We start from the raw sequence: 13,200 nt of genomic DNA, 5'->3' as shown, positions 1-13,200 counted from the left end.
TAAGAAAATTTTTAGGAATGGTAAATTGGAGAAGAAAATTTGTGGATAAGTTTGCAATGATTGCTGCTCCTTTATACGATTTACTTAGAACGAATAAGAAATGGGAATGGAATGAAGCACATCTCCAGACATTTATACGTCTGAAGGAATTGGCTTTGTCTCCGGAGATGTTAGCTCAACCTAACTTGAACAACACTTTCCATGTAAATACTGATGGCAGTAAAATTGGAATCGGTGGAGTCTTATGGCAATATTCTGACGATGGTGAAACTTTGATTATCCAGTATGCGAGCAGAGTTTTGCGAGGTTCAGAATTAACATATTCTGTGCATGAAATAGAATGTCTTGCCATTCTTTTTTCCGTGGAAAAATTTTCAATATATCTATTGGGCAGACCATTTGTAATACACTGTGACCATCAATCACTTTCTTGGTTACATTCAGCAAGATCGTTAAATCCAAGGCTTAATAGATGGGCTTTGAAATTGCAAAATTATGATTATACAATTCAGCATGTTAGTGGTTCTGCAAATACAGCCGCGGACGCGTTAAGTAGATATTCAATTAAGTCACAAAACAATTTGTTTCCTTCCACTTTACATGTAAACTGCACAGATATTGATTTACTTGAAGAAGAATACTTTTTGTATTGGATGAAAGTACAACAAAACGATGAATTATGTCAACGAATAATTTCTATGTTAGGCAAGGGTCATGACCATTTCGAAATTAAGGGAATATTTAAACTACATAAAAATATATTGTTTTATAGATCTACCAACTCGAATCATTGGAGAGTTTTTGTACCTGAAGCAGCTGTCAAGAAAGTTTTGTATGAACAACATGATTTGGCTGGCCATTTTGGGTTTTCTAAGCTTTATAAGAAGTGTTCTAAATTCTATTTCTGGCATAAGATGAGAGGAAGTGTCAAGTCATATTTAAGTGATTGTGTGGAATGTGCAAGGACGAAACAAAAAACACAACATATTACCAAAGAGGAGCTTCACGTGATTTCTTACAGATTACATCAGTTCTTATCTTTAGACTTGATTGGTCCATTGCCATTATCTCAAGTATATCAACATATTCTGACTATTGTAGAATTAACCAGCAAATATGTTATGGCTTATCCTCTCAGGAAGGCTACAACTCGAGAAATTATCAACAGAATTAACTTAGGTTATTTCCATCATTATCCTATGTGTACAGTTATGTTAACGGATAATGGATCACAATTTAAATCCAATGAATGGGAAAAATTTTTGAAATCAATTGGTGTAAAGCATATTCTCACTTCACCATATTCGCCTCATGCGAATCCAATTGAGAGATATAATAAAGAGATCATTCGTTTGCTTAGACTCTTTTGTAAAACCAACCACAGATCTTGGTCCAAAGTTTTAACAAATGTTATAAAATTACTAAATTACTCATATAACGAGGTTGTTGGTTTCACTCCGGCTGAAATTGTTCTACACGAGGAAGTTCAAGATAAAATAACTTCTGTTATTGACTGGCCAGAAGAGATGAACGAATTGTCTTGGAAAGCTAAATATATTCAGTTAATTGAAACAACTAAACGTTCAAAATCTAGAAAGGAGATTCATTTAAACGCAGAAACCCCTACAATTGTTCAAGGTGATTTGGTTATGGTTAGGAATCATGCAAGAAGTTCTGCCTTGAACAAAACTATCCATAAATTTTATGACTTATATGTGGGGCCATTTTTGGTGGAAAGTGAAGAACAATTTCGTGAACTTGGTGTCTTTAGATGGACAACAGATAAAGTGTAGACACAATTTACAAAATATCAAACCCTTTCACTGTTCATTGGAGAAGAAACACGAGTTGTTGTTGAATGTTAACAAATAGGTGCGCAAGGGTAACAACGTAGTTTTGAATTGATTGTCATTCTTTGAAAGATTTGTTATAGTATTAAATGTTGTTTTGAATGTTGAATATTTTAAAGTTATGTAACTGTTCGATGTGTATATTTAAAATCTTGTATCTTTTTAAGCCATCAAAGTATGATGTCTATATTTTCTTCACCCCAGGAGGGGAGATTTTTGTGACTGTCATATTTTTATAACATTCACAATTAAGTTGCATTAATGATAAAAATCTTTGATAAAAAGAAAGACAATTCATTATCACTGTTGCTAATACAAAACTAACAGCAACACCTTCCAACTTGACCATCCAGAAATACATATAATATCACTTTTCAAAATCTATGCATAAACAAAAAAAGACTAAATAAAAACATACTTGAAATTGTATATTTTTTAAAGTTTAAACAATTTATGAACACATTTTAGATCGTATAATAAACTTTTTTGATATACTTGCATTCATCTTTTATTATCTATGTCCAAAACACAATTATACAGGATTATAATATTAAATTTAATAAAAAAAGAAGTAAAGCAAAATTCTATTTGCATTTCAATTATTAGTCCTCCTCCGTGGCCCTGCGGTCTAAGGCGCTGTGCTTCGGGCTCCGACTGCGGGACGGCATGGGTTCGAGTCCGCCTGGGTTCAGTCTCTGGGTTCTCTGCCTGTGGCAACCCACCATCGTGAGGAAATTGGTTAGCTACGGGTGAAAGGTCACGGATATCTCTTATAATGGCTAGGGGTTCGACGTGCTGACCACACGCCACTCCATTACCGGTTGAAGATCTCAAATCTAGGTAGGATTGTGGGAGGGAGACTGGCAGCCGGGAGATAGGCCAAGGCCCTTCGAGGGCTGTCGCGCCATGGGTTGTTATTGTTATTATTATTTCAATTATTAGTTTTTAATAAACTGCCTTGGTCAGCAACTTTAGTGCATTTAATATGGAAACAAGGCTTAATTGTGAGAATAAAATAAGATATAACCAATGTTTTGACTCCTTAAATTAATACAATCTCGCTACAAACTGTCCGTAAATTGGCATACGTGCCACAAATACAAACAATTAGTGATTCATACGTCTTATTGATAGTAGTTTTATTCTAGAAATAATATTAAAATTAAACATCAATAACGCCATTTACAGGAATTAGAGTACAAACAATATAAACTTTTTTTTTTAGTTTTGTTACTCTTTCGATAGTAATAATACCTACCGTAGTCATAGCGTTTAGTTCCTAAAATTTGCAACTTCGGCTTTCACGGATATAAGATTTCATAATATTTATTAAGATGCATTGCAATAGCACACTGTCATCTTAAAAGAATTACTTAAATATAAGCATTAAACTATTTCTCCGAATAAGCAAGGTTTTCCTATTTTATTTGTATTTGTCTTATTTTAACACGCTTTGTAACTGTTTATTCTGATCGGAACGTTGAGATTGGATAATGACTGACAAAGGAACACCCATTCTGAGACTGAGATTCGAAACAGGAATATTTTGTGGTGAGATCTCAAGTTCATCAACTTGCTCAGTCACCGCGATCGAAAAAGTCCCTCTTTTAACAATGATATTAATATCTGAACAAATTGATAAAAAGCATGTCACAATTGTTAATGCAACATTCAATATCCAAGACACGTTTGATCATTTTCTACCTGTTAAAAGGGAGAGTCAAATGAAATACTTAATTTGTTTTTGTTTCTTTTCTAGTAGATTTCTGTATGCAGGATTGTACAAGTTGTATACAAGTTCTTGATCTATACATATATTTTCTAGTTTGAGTTAATGCCTGTATACCTTAAGAAGAATAAGTCTGTGGGGTCCACGTGCAGTCACTTATGAGCCACTGCGAAGGTCTTTCCACCCATCTGGCTGCGAACTGAGACCATTGTCGAACTTTCTCCTCCATTAGTAAACTTGCTGGTGTGGTAAACATGCACAGATATATTGAATTTTCATTTGCCGACAAATTTCTGTAAGTTTAAGGCTGACAGAGGGCAAGTATGAATAGGAGGCGTCATATTTACAATAACACAAATGACATTTTGAAGCTCACTTGATTAGTGTTGCAGCCTTGAGGTCATTTTGTAAATAACAATTGATACCTCATCTAAATTTTAGCTGCATATAGTCTGCCCTACAAGTTTAATTGGACTTTTAATAATTTCATTTGACTATTGTATATTTTTATATAATTTAATTCTATCTTCCTGTGTAATGGTAACAATAACAGAGAATGGTGAATTGATCAAGTTTAAATGAAGAAACAACGATTCTGAAGCAATATCTAAATGCAAATGCATGTATAATACAATATGCATCTATCTTTAAGTTAAAACATAATTATGATATTTATTTATTTTCGCTTCTAATATAATAAAGTTCTAGCATGCTTCATTTGTATCTCTATTTCTATGCAGTCATACAATGAATAATAAGTTGTTGTTCGTACATAATACATTTGTACCTTTCGGTTTAAACATGTTTATTGTATTGATTTATTTTTTCTTATACAATAATGAGATTCTTACATACTTAGTTTATCTCTTTGAGTTGACAAATATTTTATTATTTATTTTCACTTATACAATAATAAGTTGTTGCTCTTACATAATTGTATTTGTATATTTTAGTTTAAACATGCTTAATGCATTTATTTATTTTTTCTTATACAGAAATAAGGTTCTTACATACTCTTTTGTGTCTTTGAGTTTACAAATGTTTATTTTTTAACATTTATTTTCACTCATACAATAATAATAATATTAAGTTGTTGTTTATTTGATAAATGGAATGATGAATAGATAGAAATATTAAATGAAAATCAAACTTTATTGCTATAAAAGTGATCGATAATGAAATTAATAATAGATACAATCCAAATTTAATTAAATTAATTAATATTTTACTTACATGAGAAGAAGCGCCGGGAAACTCAGTTACCTCAAGAATGCAAATGAAAGCGCACCTCTGTTATGTAGACAAAGGTAGACAAAAGAACGGCGCCTTCCTCCGTCGGTAACACAAACTCGAAAGGAAGAATAGCAGAGCGGACGGTAGGGTGGCGCTAGTCATGTCTAGAAACTGCAAGAAAATACGGTTGTAGGGTAACGAAGTCCCCCAAAGTGACCGCCCAGTTCATATAGAACAGATTATGATAGTCTTGTTTAATAAAGAGATTATACCGTACCTATGTTTGATATACGAGTGGAAGTATACGCAATTTCACCATAACTTTCTTTGGGTTGCGCACACTGCCTTCAGGGCTCGCGTGCTGAAATGTGGTACTCTTGTGGTTACGTGGCCGAGGTTTCATATTAATGGCTCCATTTTTATTCCTCTTGTAACAGAGTAAACATGGCCGCTCTGCTGGCAGTGTGCACCAAAGAAGAACAGAGATAAATGATCCGTTTCTCTGCTCCGAAGGTGTGCCACGAGCTGAAAGTCACAGCAGGCTTCCAGTACATTACGAGAACAGTGCTCTACAGCGTAGAAGTATGTACGGGTGGATCGAGGGGTTTAAAAATGACCGGACAAGCGGGAAGCACAAAGCGGGAGCAGGACGCCCATTAACCTCCACCACGAAATGGAAGATTCAAGCTCAAGAGATGATTCTGATGAACGGACAGGTCAGAGGACGGCAGTAGATGAGGTGACATGCTCTCTGCAAATTAGTCATCAGTGGCGTGCCCGAGGGGTTGTTGGTGGTGGGGTTTATAACCCATTCCCCTTTGCCTCAGTATTCCTAAACAAAAAGAACGTCGAAGGCAGAATAATATATGGTTAAATGAGGACGGAATACTGAAAAAAATATCACATGATCCATTCCCCTTTCCAAAATTCTGGGCACACACTGTTAGTCATGGTAATCATGCACGACAAACTTCAGATCACTGATCTCTGTTTTTGCTTCATGCACACTGCCAGCAGAGTTGTTACAAAATAAATAAAAATGGAGCGATTAAGATGAAACCTCGGCCACGTAATCACTTTCAGCACGCGAGCGCTGAGGGCAGTGTGGCCAACCTAAGTTATGGTGAAAAGTGCGGATATTTGTTTTACTTTCCCTAGTATCATGATGAACTGTGAAAATTCTCTTCAAAACACACGACACTGACATGCTTCTTTTGCAGGAGGCAGAATGCCTGACGCTGGAGGCGAACATCCGTTGGGCAGAGGCGTTTATCCTCATGTACTCTGTGACAGATAAATGCTCCTTCGATGAGTGCAACAGACTTAAGTTCCTCATTAACTACAACAAGCGGAGAAGGCGGCTAGGAGCTAACCCCTCCAAGGTAAGTTGCTGTTCTGTAGTCTTCATGTTAATTTACAGGTGTATCTGGTACTATTAAACTAAAGTAAGTAAGGTATATGAACCCAATATGGCCTACGTAAGGTTTACGATTGTTTCTAACAGTGTGTAAAGTCTGAAAGGTAAAACTAATGGTAACATTCAAAAGAGGGAACATTTCTGTACATTTACTAAAAACTGGAGTCAGTTCTAAATAATAACGTGGGTGCAGAGAAGATTTTGTTAAACAATGACGTTTAGGCCATATTTGGTACATATGAACCAAAAATGGCCTAGTGATATATTTTGTTTTTTCAGGTCAAAAATAAAACAGAAATTCTAAAGAAGAAAGTACCACAGTGTTACTTTTATAGGTAGGAGAGTATCTTAAGATGGGACGGCTCATAAGTTGGGACAGTGGCAACCCTGCCTTGAAAACTGTATCGGTTCGCGATTGTGTGATTTCAGTAAGAAGAGTTCCAGAGAAGCGTGCAGACAACGTTAGAAGCGGCGAGCTGCGAGAAAAGAAAACAAGAACAATAGCAACATTTAATTATAAAGGACATTGTGTAAAATATTTCTAAAGCATGCAAAATGTGTTTACATCTGTCCAAGGACACTTACAGAAACTATTTCTTGCACGTACATAGATTGTAGTTCAAGAAAGGTAGACAAAGCATGTCAGCTTGGGATATTTATAAAAGGTGAGAACAAGTGTAACGGAAGACGGATTCTTAAGACGGGACACTCAGAAAGCTCCTAAGATGGGACGTCAAATCAATGATGCTAACCTCGTACTACAAAGACTGCAAAAGCAAGCCTCAATAATGTCAAAAGGACGATCGATTTTAACCAACCCTCAGCTTCTGTAGTAGGTACGCAGGCGTTGTTCCAACAGAAGAAATGAATGTCATTGTTTGGTGTACGGAGGTCCTTATAGTACTTCGACTGAAGAATGGGTCCAATGCATTGGATGTACCAGGTGGAGTCATGTGTCCTGTTCGGTCAAATTGAAGATGTGTACTTCTGTGCTCAGTGTGATGGTTCGGAATGAGCAGGGTGTCCCATCTTTATACATGTCTTTTTCCAACTTAAGCAACCTACTTCCTAAGATGGGACAATGATAAAGGTTTTCCTAAACACTAATATCTTTTTTGCTATTATCGTAAGTTACGGTGACTTCATATTAGTGGAGAAGAATGTTCAAACATTTCAGTGTATGCATTACTATTATTATTAAAATGCTTGTATTTTGTAAATAAATTTGTATCTGGAAAGTGTCCCGACTTTGGCAACTCTCCCCTATATACGTAGTATATTGAAAGTCTTGTATTTTATTTACATACTGACACGTGAGATTACACAATGAAATAACATCGTTTACAAAACCAATAAACAAGGACGTGATGTGTCACAATTTGTCACCTAAAGACCATCACAGTCTTGGCAAATGAATGGGGCTTTACTTAGTGAGTCCTACAGACACTATATGAACTTAGAGAAACAATGTCACATTTAGCACGCCTTTCACGCTATGTTCCTATGTAGGCCATATTGAGTTCCCCTTACATAGTGTTACTTTTTGCTTCGTTTTAAACAGGACGTTAGACTAATGTCTGAAGTAAGCACATTGTAGTAATGTACAAATGATGAGCTACCTAAATATATACTAGATACATAAACGCTTATCAATTGGAAGATGTAGGAAGTAATAACTTACCTATACAATATTAGATCACGTAGAACACAATTACAAGATTCAGATATTTCGCTTTTTTGTTTTCAAGTTACAACATTAGAGATGCAGTCAGCAGTTCAATCAAGTCATTCGGACATTGAATTCATCACGTAACTACTTTGAAACGGTAAATAGGACATATACCAGTAGTGGGAAAGTATATAGGATAAGGACAGAATTTTTCAGAAAGGAAGAGCCCCTCTCATGCAGATTTGGCTATACTTAAAACTTGCTCAACATGCCCATATGAGTTTTTTGCTCTAGTGTGGAACTCTGCCTAACCCAAGGATTTTGGAAAAATTCCCGAAGGGGATTTTTCAGAAAAGAAGAGCTCTTCTCATGCAGATTTGCTACACTTAAAACTTGCTCAACATGTTCATATGAGTTTTTTGCTCTAGTGTAGCACCCTGCCTAACCCAAGGATTTTGTAAAAATGCCCTCGGGCATTTTTCAGAAAAGAAGAGCTCCCCTCAGATTGATTTGCCCACACTTACAAAAGTTGCATCAGCCAGATTTTTGTCCATAAACTTGTCAAAAATTGATATTTTTTGGCTACACCTGAAATTAAGCAAAACACCCACACACACACATATATACCCACACATACCCCCCCCTCACACACACATACATACACACACATATACACCCATACACACACACATGTAATGCAAGAGCTCTTGCATCATGCTGTGCAACAAATTATTATTCAGCAACAAATTATGATGCAAGAGCTATTGCATCATGCTGTGCAACAAATTATTATCCAATGCAACAAATTATTAGCCATGTATTGTTTTTTAATTGCTTAATTATGATATAATATGATGATGTGTTATATTTTGATTGTTTTATTTGTTTCAGAAGTTTTAATTTGTGCTTAGGGTATATAAAGAGATTTTGCATTGCATCAGCCAGTATTGTGAGAGTGGCTGAGAGGAGCAGATGTGTTGTTACAGTCCTTCTCATACTTACAGGCCTGTTTGTTTTAATTTATATTTCTGGTATATTGAACAATATTTTGCCTGACATCCAGCTTGTTTATTGTAATCCACTCATATTTAGGGTCAGGCTTATATCTCGCCCAGCCTGTTATACAAAAAATCAATACATAACAAGGCTATTCTAGACATGCATGTCCGTGCAGGTATTTGCGGAGGGTCAGTTTAGATCAATATTTCTACTTGTGGGCTATTGGCCTTACAACCTGTCATAAGATAGGCATAGAGTTTTGATTTAAAACCCAAAAAATTATATAATAAAACCGAGGATAAAAATTAATAATAATATTAATAATATTAATATTAAGTTTAAACACTAAATATACAAATCACACAGCTGAACCTAACTGATATTTTTATTAAGTATAAAGTTTTGAATTGAAGCCCAGAAAATCTTATATAATAAACAACAAGAAAAATGCCAAAACAAAAATATTGTGACCAATGCAATAAAAATATATTTAGCTCTAATTGGGCCAGACACCAAAAGATTTGTAACCCAGACAAATGCAGAACTCCCACAAAAATATGCCCCAAATGCCATAGAAAATATAACATGCAATACTTCACATATACACATAAAGATACTTGTTCTGCACAGTCATCAACATTGCCCCCACAACCATCTACATCTGGTCTGAAAAGGAAGCATGAAACACCTGTTAATGCTTCACCTGCAAAGCAGCCATGCTATGAACCCATCCATAGCAGTTTTAATGCCCAACTTAGGGATTATCGGTTTGTATCAGAGCCAAGATGTGGTATTAAGAATTTTTTGAAGAGTGTAAATCCTGATCTACAGGCAATTCTAAATGCACAAAATAGCTCTTATAAGCTGTCCCTCAAATTGTTTACACAATATAAGAAACCAAATGGCACAAAATTTACACAGCCCCACATATCAGAAACTGTACCTGTATATTCAAATGCAAATTTAGACAGAATAATAAGCAGGTTGATAGATCAATTGAATATTAAACACTCTGAATTTGCAGCAAAAGAGTCTGGATGGAGCCTATGCGGTTCTCCACACAAGCTCTATGTTAATATTTCTGAATTCAGCCCATTACAAGGATCTACATATTTGCTATTACCTGCAAATATCAAAAACAAAAAAGTTGTGGTTAATATAAAAAATACCGACCAGAAATGCTTTTTGTGGTGTATTTTAGCTGCTTTGTATCCAGTTTCAAGCCATCCTGAGAGAATAACTTATTACAAACAACATGAACACAATTTTGATGAGGCAATGGAGGGTTTAGAATATCCAATGTCAGTAGAGGTAGTGCCCCGGTTCTAAGCCCGAAAATGAGGCTCGATGAGGCTCGCCTTAATGGATTTGTCTCGTAAGGCATGAGCCTCATTTTCTGGCAGTGTTGCCAGCTGCTTACTCGAAAAAATCACCAAGGTTTTTTTTTGGGTCTAACGTAGCCTAAAGCAAGGAGCTGGCAATCTTGCTTGAGGCTCGCCTTAATGGTTTGCTCTCGTAAGGCATAAGCTCTATTTTCTTGCAGTGTTGCCAATATTTTACTCGAAAAAATCACCAAGGTTTTTTTTTTGGTCTAACCTAGCCTAAAGCAAGGAGCTGGCAATTTTGCTTGAGGCTTGCCTTAATGGTTTGTTTTTGTAAGGCATGAGCTCTATTTTCTCGCAGTGTTGCTAATATTTTACTTGAAAAAATCACCAAGGTTTTTTTGGTCTAACCTAGCCTAGCGCAAGAAGCTGGCAATCTTGCTTGAGGCTTGTTTTACAGTGCATAAAGCAAAAAGCTGGCAATTTTACTTAAGGCTTGCCTTACAGTGCATAAAGCAAGGTTGCCAACCTACTGGTATTTTTGCCATAATCTTTTACAAAAAAGAGAGAGAAGAGAGAGAGGGAAGAGTTAAACAACCGACAGCCTACATACAGCTTTTTTTTTTCTTGGTCTAACCTAGCCTAAAGCAAGGAGCTGCCAATTTTGCTTGAGGCCTGCCTTACAGTGCATAAAGCAATTTTTACCAACCTACATATACTAAACAGGGAGAGCCGGCACTGCCGTAAAAGAAAGAGAGAAAGATGGGTGGATGGCAATATAGTATGTGCGTGCGTGTGTGCGTATAATATGTTGCATTATTAACTAGAGTGTGTTGGCAATTTACTTACAGCTAAAAAAAAAAAATAGAGAGATGCCAACGTTGCTGTAAGATGAAAAGAGAGAGAGAGATTTATGGCTGGCAACAGTAATGAGCGAATGCATCTTATCATAATTTTCCAAGTCCCCGGGGGACCAAATGTTTATATATTGTGATTTTTGTAAACCTCTCTTGGGGGAATGATGTGCCACACGCGCACGCGCGTGCCTCTTATTATTTCCGTATTGTGACGCAAACCAAACAAATAACATGCTATTTATTAATAATTTAGCTGTGTTCTGTTTGGCGTCTATTTCGAGCAGTTTGCCCGGCGGTAAAGTCTTATTGTAACAATCGGGAGGTGTATATTGGCTGCACTGCATTTTGTTTATTGCAAAAATAATCCACAGTGGGTTGGATATTACAAACAATACGAGTTTGAGTTTTGAAAGTGTAATGTCTGGCATCGAATACCTGGTGACTATTTCTGATACATTAAAATTTGAAATATGAGCACGAGATGCAGAAGGAAAACGCTTAATCATCAACGTGTATTCCTATACGTTGGATAAACATGTCGTGCATCCCGTCAGGATAAGCGATGTCGACGATGATGATGCTCGTGTGATTAATTTTTTTCTAATTTCAAACGACAGTGTTCACTATTACTGTCTCAGGAATGTTATGCTTTTTTTTCTCTATAAAAAAGAGGGATTTGTGTTGATTGTTTGGTTAAAAATAATTTCCTAATTATTTGTTTTTTTTTGTCACAAGAATTGTTTGAATTTCAAACATTCCTAAGTGTTTGCTTAAAGATTGATGCATTAACCTGTTAAGAATGTCATATTAATAATACCGGCTCGGAAATGTTATGTCCTCTTCCTCTATAGAAGGTCATATAAATGTTCCAATTGGTTGGTTAGGGGGGATTTTTTGATTAGTAAATTGAGGTTATAAATACGTACGTATAAAAATTTTGCTAATATGGAATGCTAAAGCTTAGTACTTGGCTTTCTCAGAGATTTGAATTCTATTAGGTTAAACAGCATAGAAATTTCACAGCAAGAATTGGCGTATACAATGTATATATTTTGAGAGGGGGGTTATAGCTTTTTATGCTGTACGAATACTGGAAGCTTGACAGTAACAACCAACAGAGTAGGTAAACCTACATCCAGGAACTGGCAACACTAGTTTCTGACAGTGAATTTGAAATAAAATATTAAACAAAATACATGAGTAAGCACTGTGATTACAAATAGTACCAGTGTTATGCCCCCAACTCCAACTGGACAACTGGGGAAAATAATTGTACAACAACTTGTACCTAATTGTACAACATATACACAGACATAAAAGAGAGAGTCTTCCCGTAACTTACTTCATGTACAATTTATATGATTTTACAACTGTGAAAAGAAAGCATATGTGTTCTGTATGTACACATTTATTCTTATTTTTCGAAGTTGAATGAAAGCACATGTTTTTACGCTCTCGTAATACTAACCTTGCTCCACTGATTTTAAATTGCTTTCATCCGCTTTTTTTTCTGTGTTATTTCCGCATGCACGCAACATTCGCTTTCAATAGTATAATGAAACACAGAAGGAGTGTTAGTATAGCAGGCTTCGAGTTTACAATTTATTAAATTAAACAATAATTTATGTAAGAATATACTTGTACTTAACGAACACAAAATAATAAAAGCACATGAGAATGTTTGCGTGTGTTCATGTTATATGACGACTGAGTAAAAAAATAATGTTGACTCCCCGAAAGATAAAGTACTCCACGTCACCAAAAAAAATATCTCCTCTTGTCGATAAGTTGTCACGTTGTAATCAAAGGGTCCCGGGTTCGATACCTACTGGATTCCGATTCTATTTTAAACTGTATGCCCAGTCCTCCGATTAATCTATCTGTGCATAGAGTAAACTTAAAAAATCGGTTAATTATTGTTGCGATTAAGGATTAAAAAAAAAAGAGGGGTGGGTGAAGTCAGATTCAAAAAGAATGCCACGTGATTATTTTGATTCAATAGCTTCGTCTAGTTTGCTGCATTTTTTGACTGCACTCACGCGTCTAGTTGGTTACACGATGCAACCTACCTCGTTGATTTTGGGTGTCATGTAGTGTATTTGGTGTCTGCACCACGTCTTAGAG

The sequence above is a fragment of the Lepisma saccharinum genome, chromosome 6 (genome assembly GCF_977018435.1).
Source record: "Lepisma saccharinum chromosome 6, izLepSacc3.1, whole genome shotgun sequence".
In the NCBI taxonomy this organism is placed as follows: Eukaryota; Metazoa; Arthropoda; class Insecta; order Zygentoma; family Lepismatidae; genus Lepisma; species Lepisma saccharinum.
This window is presented reverse-complemented; position numbering follows the sequence as displayed.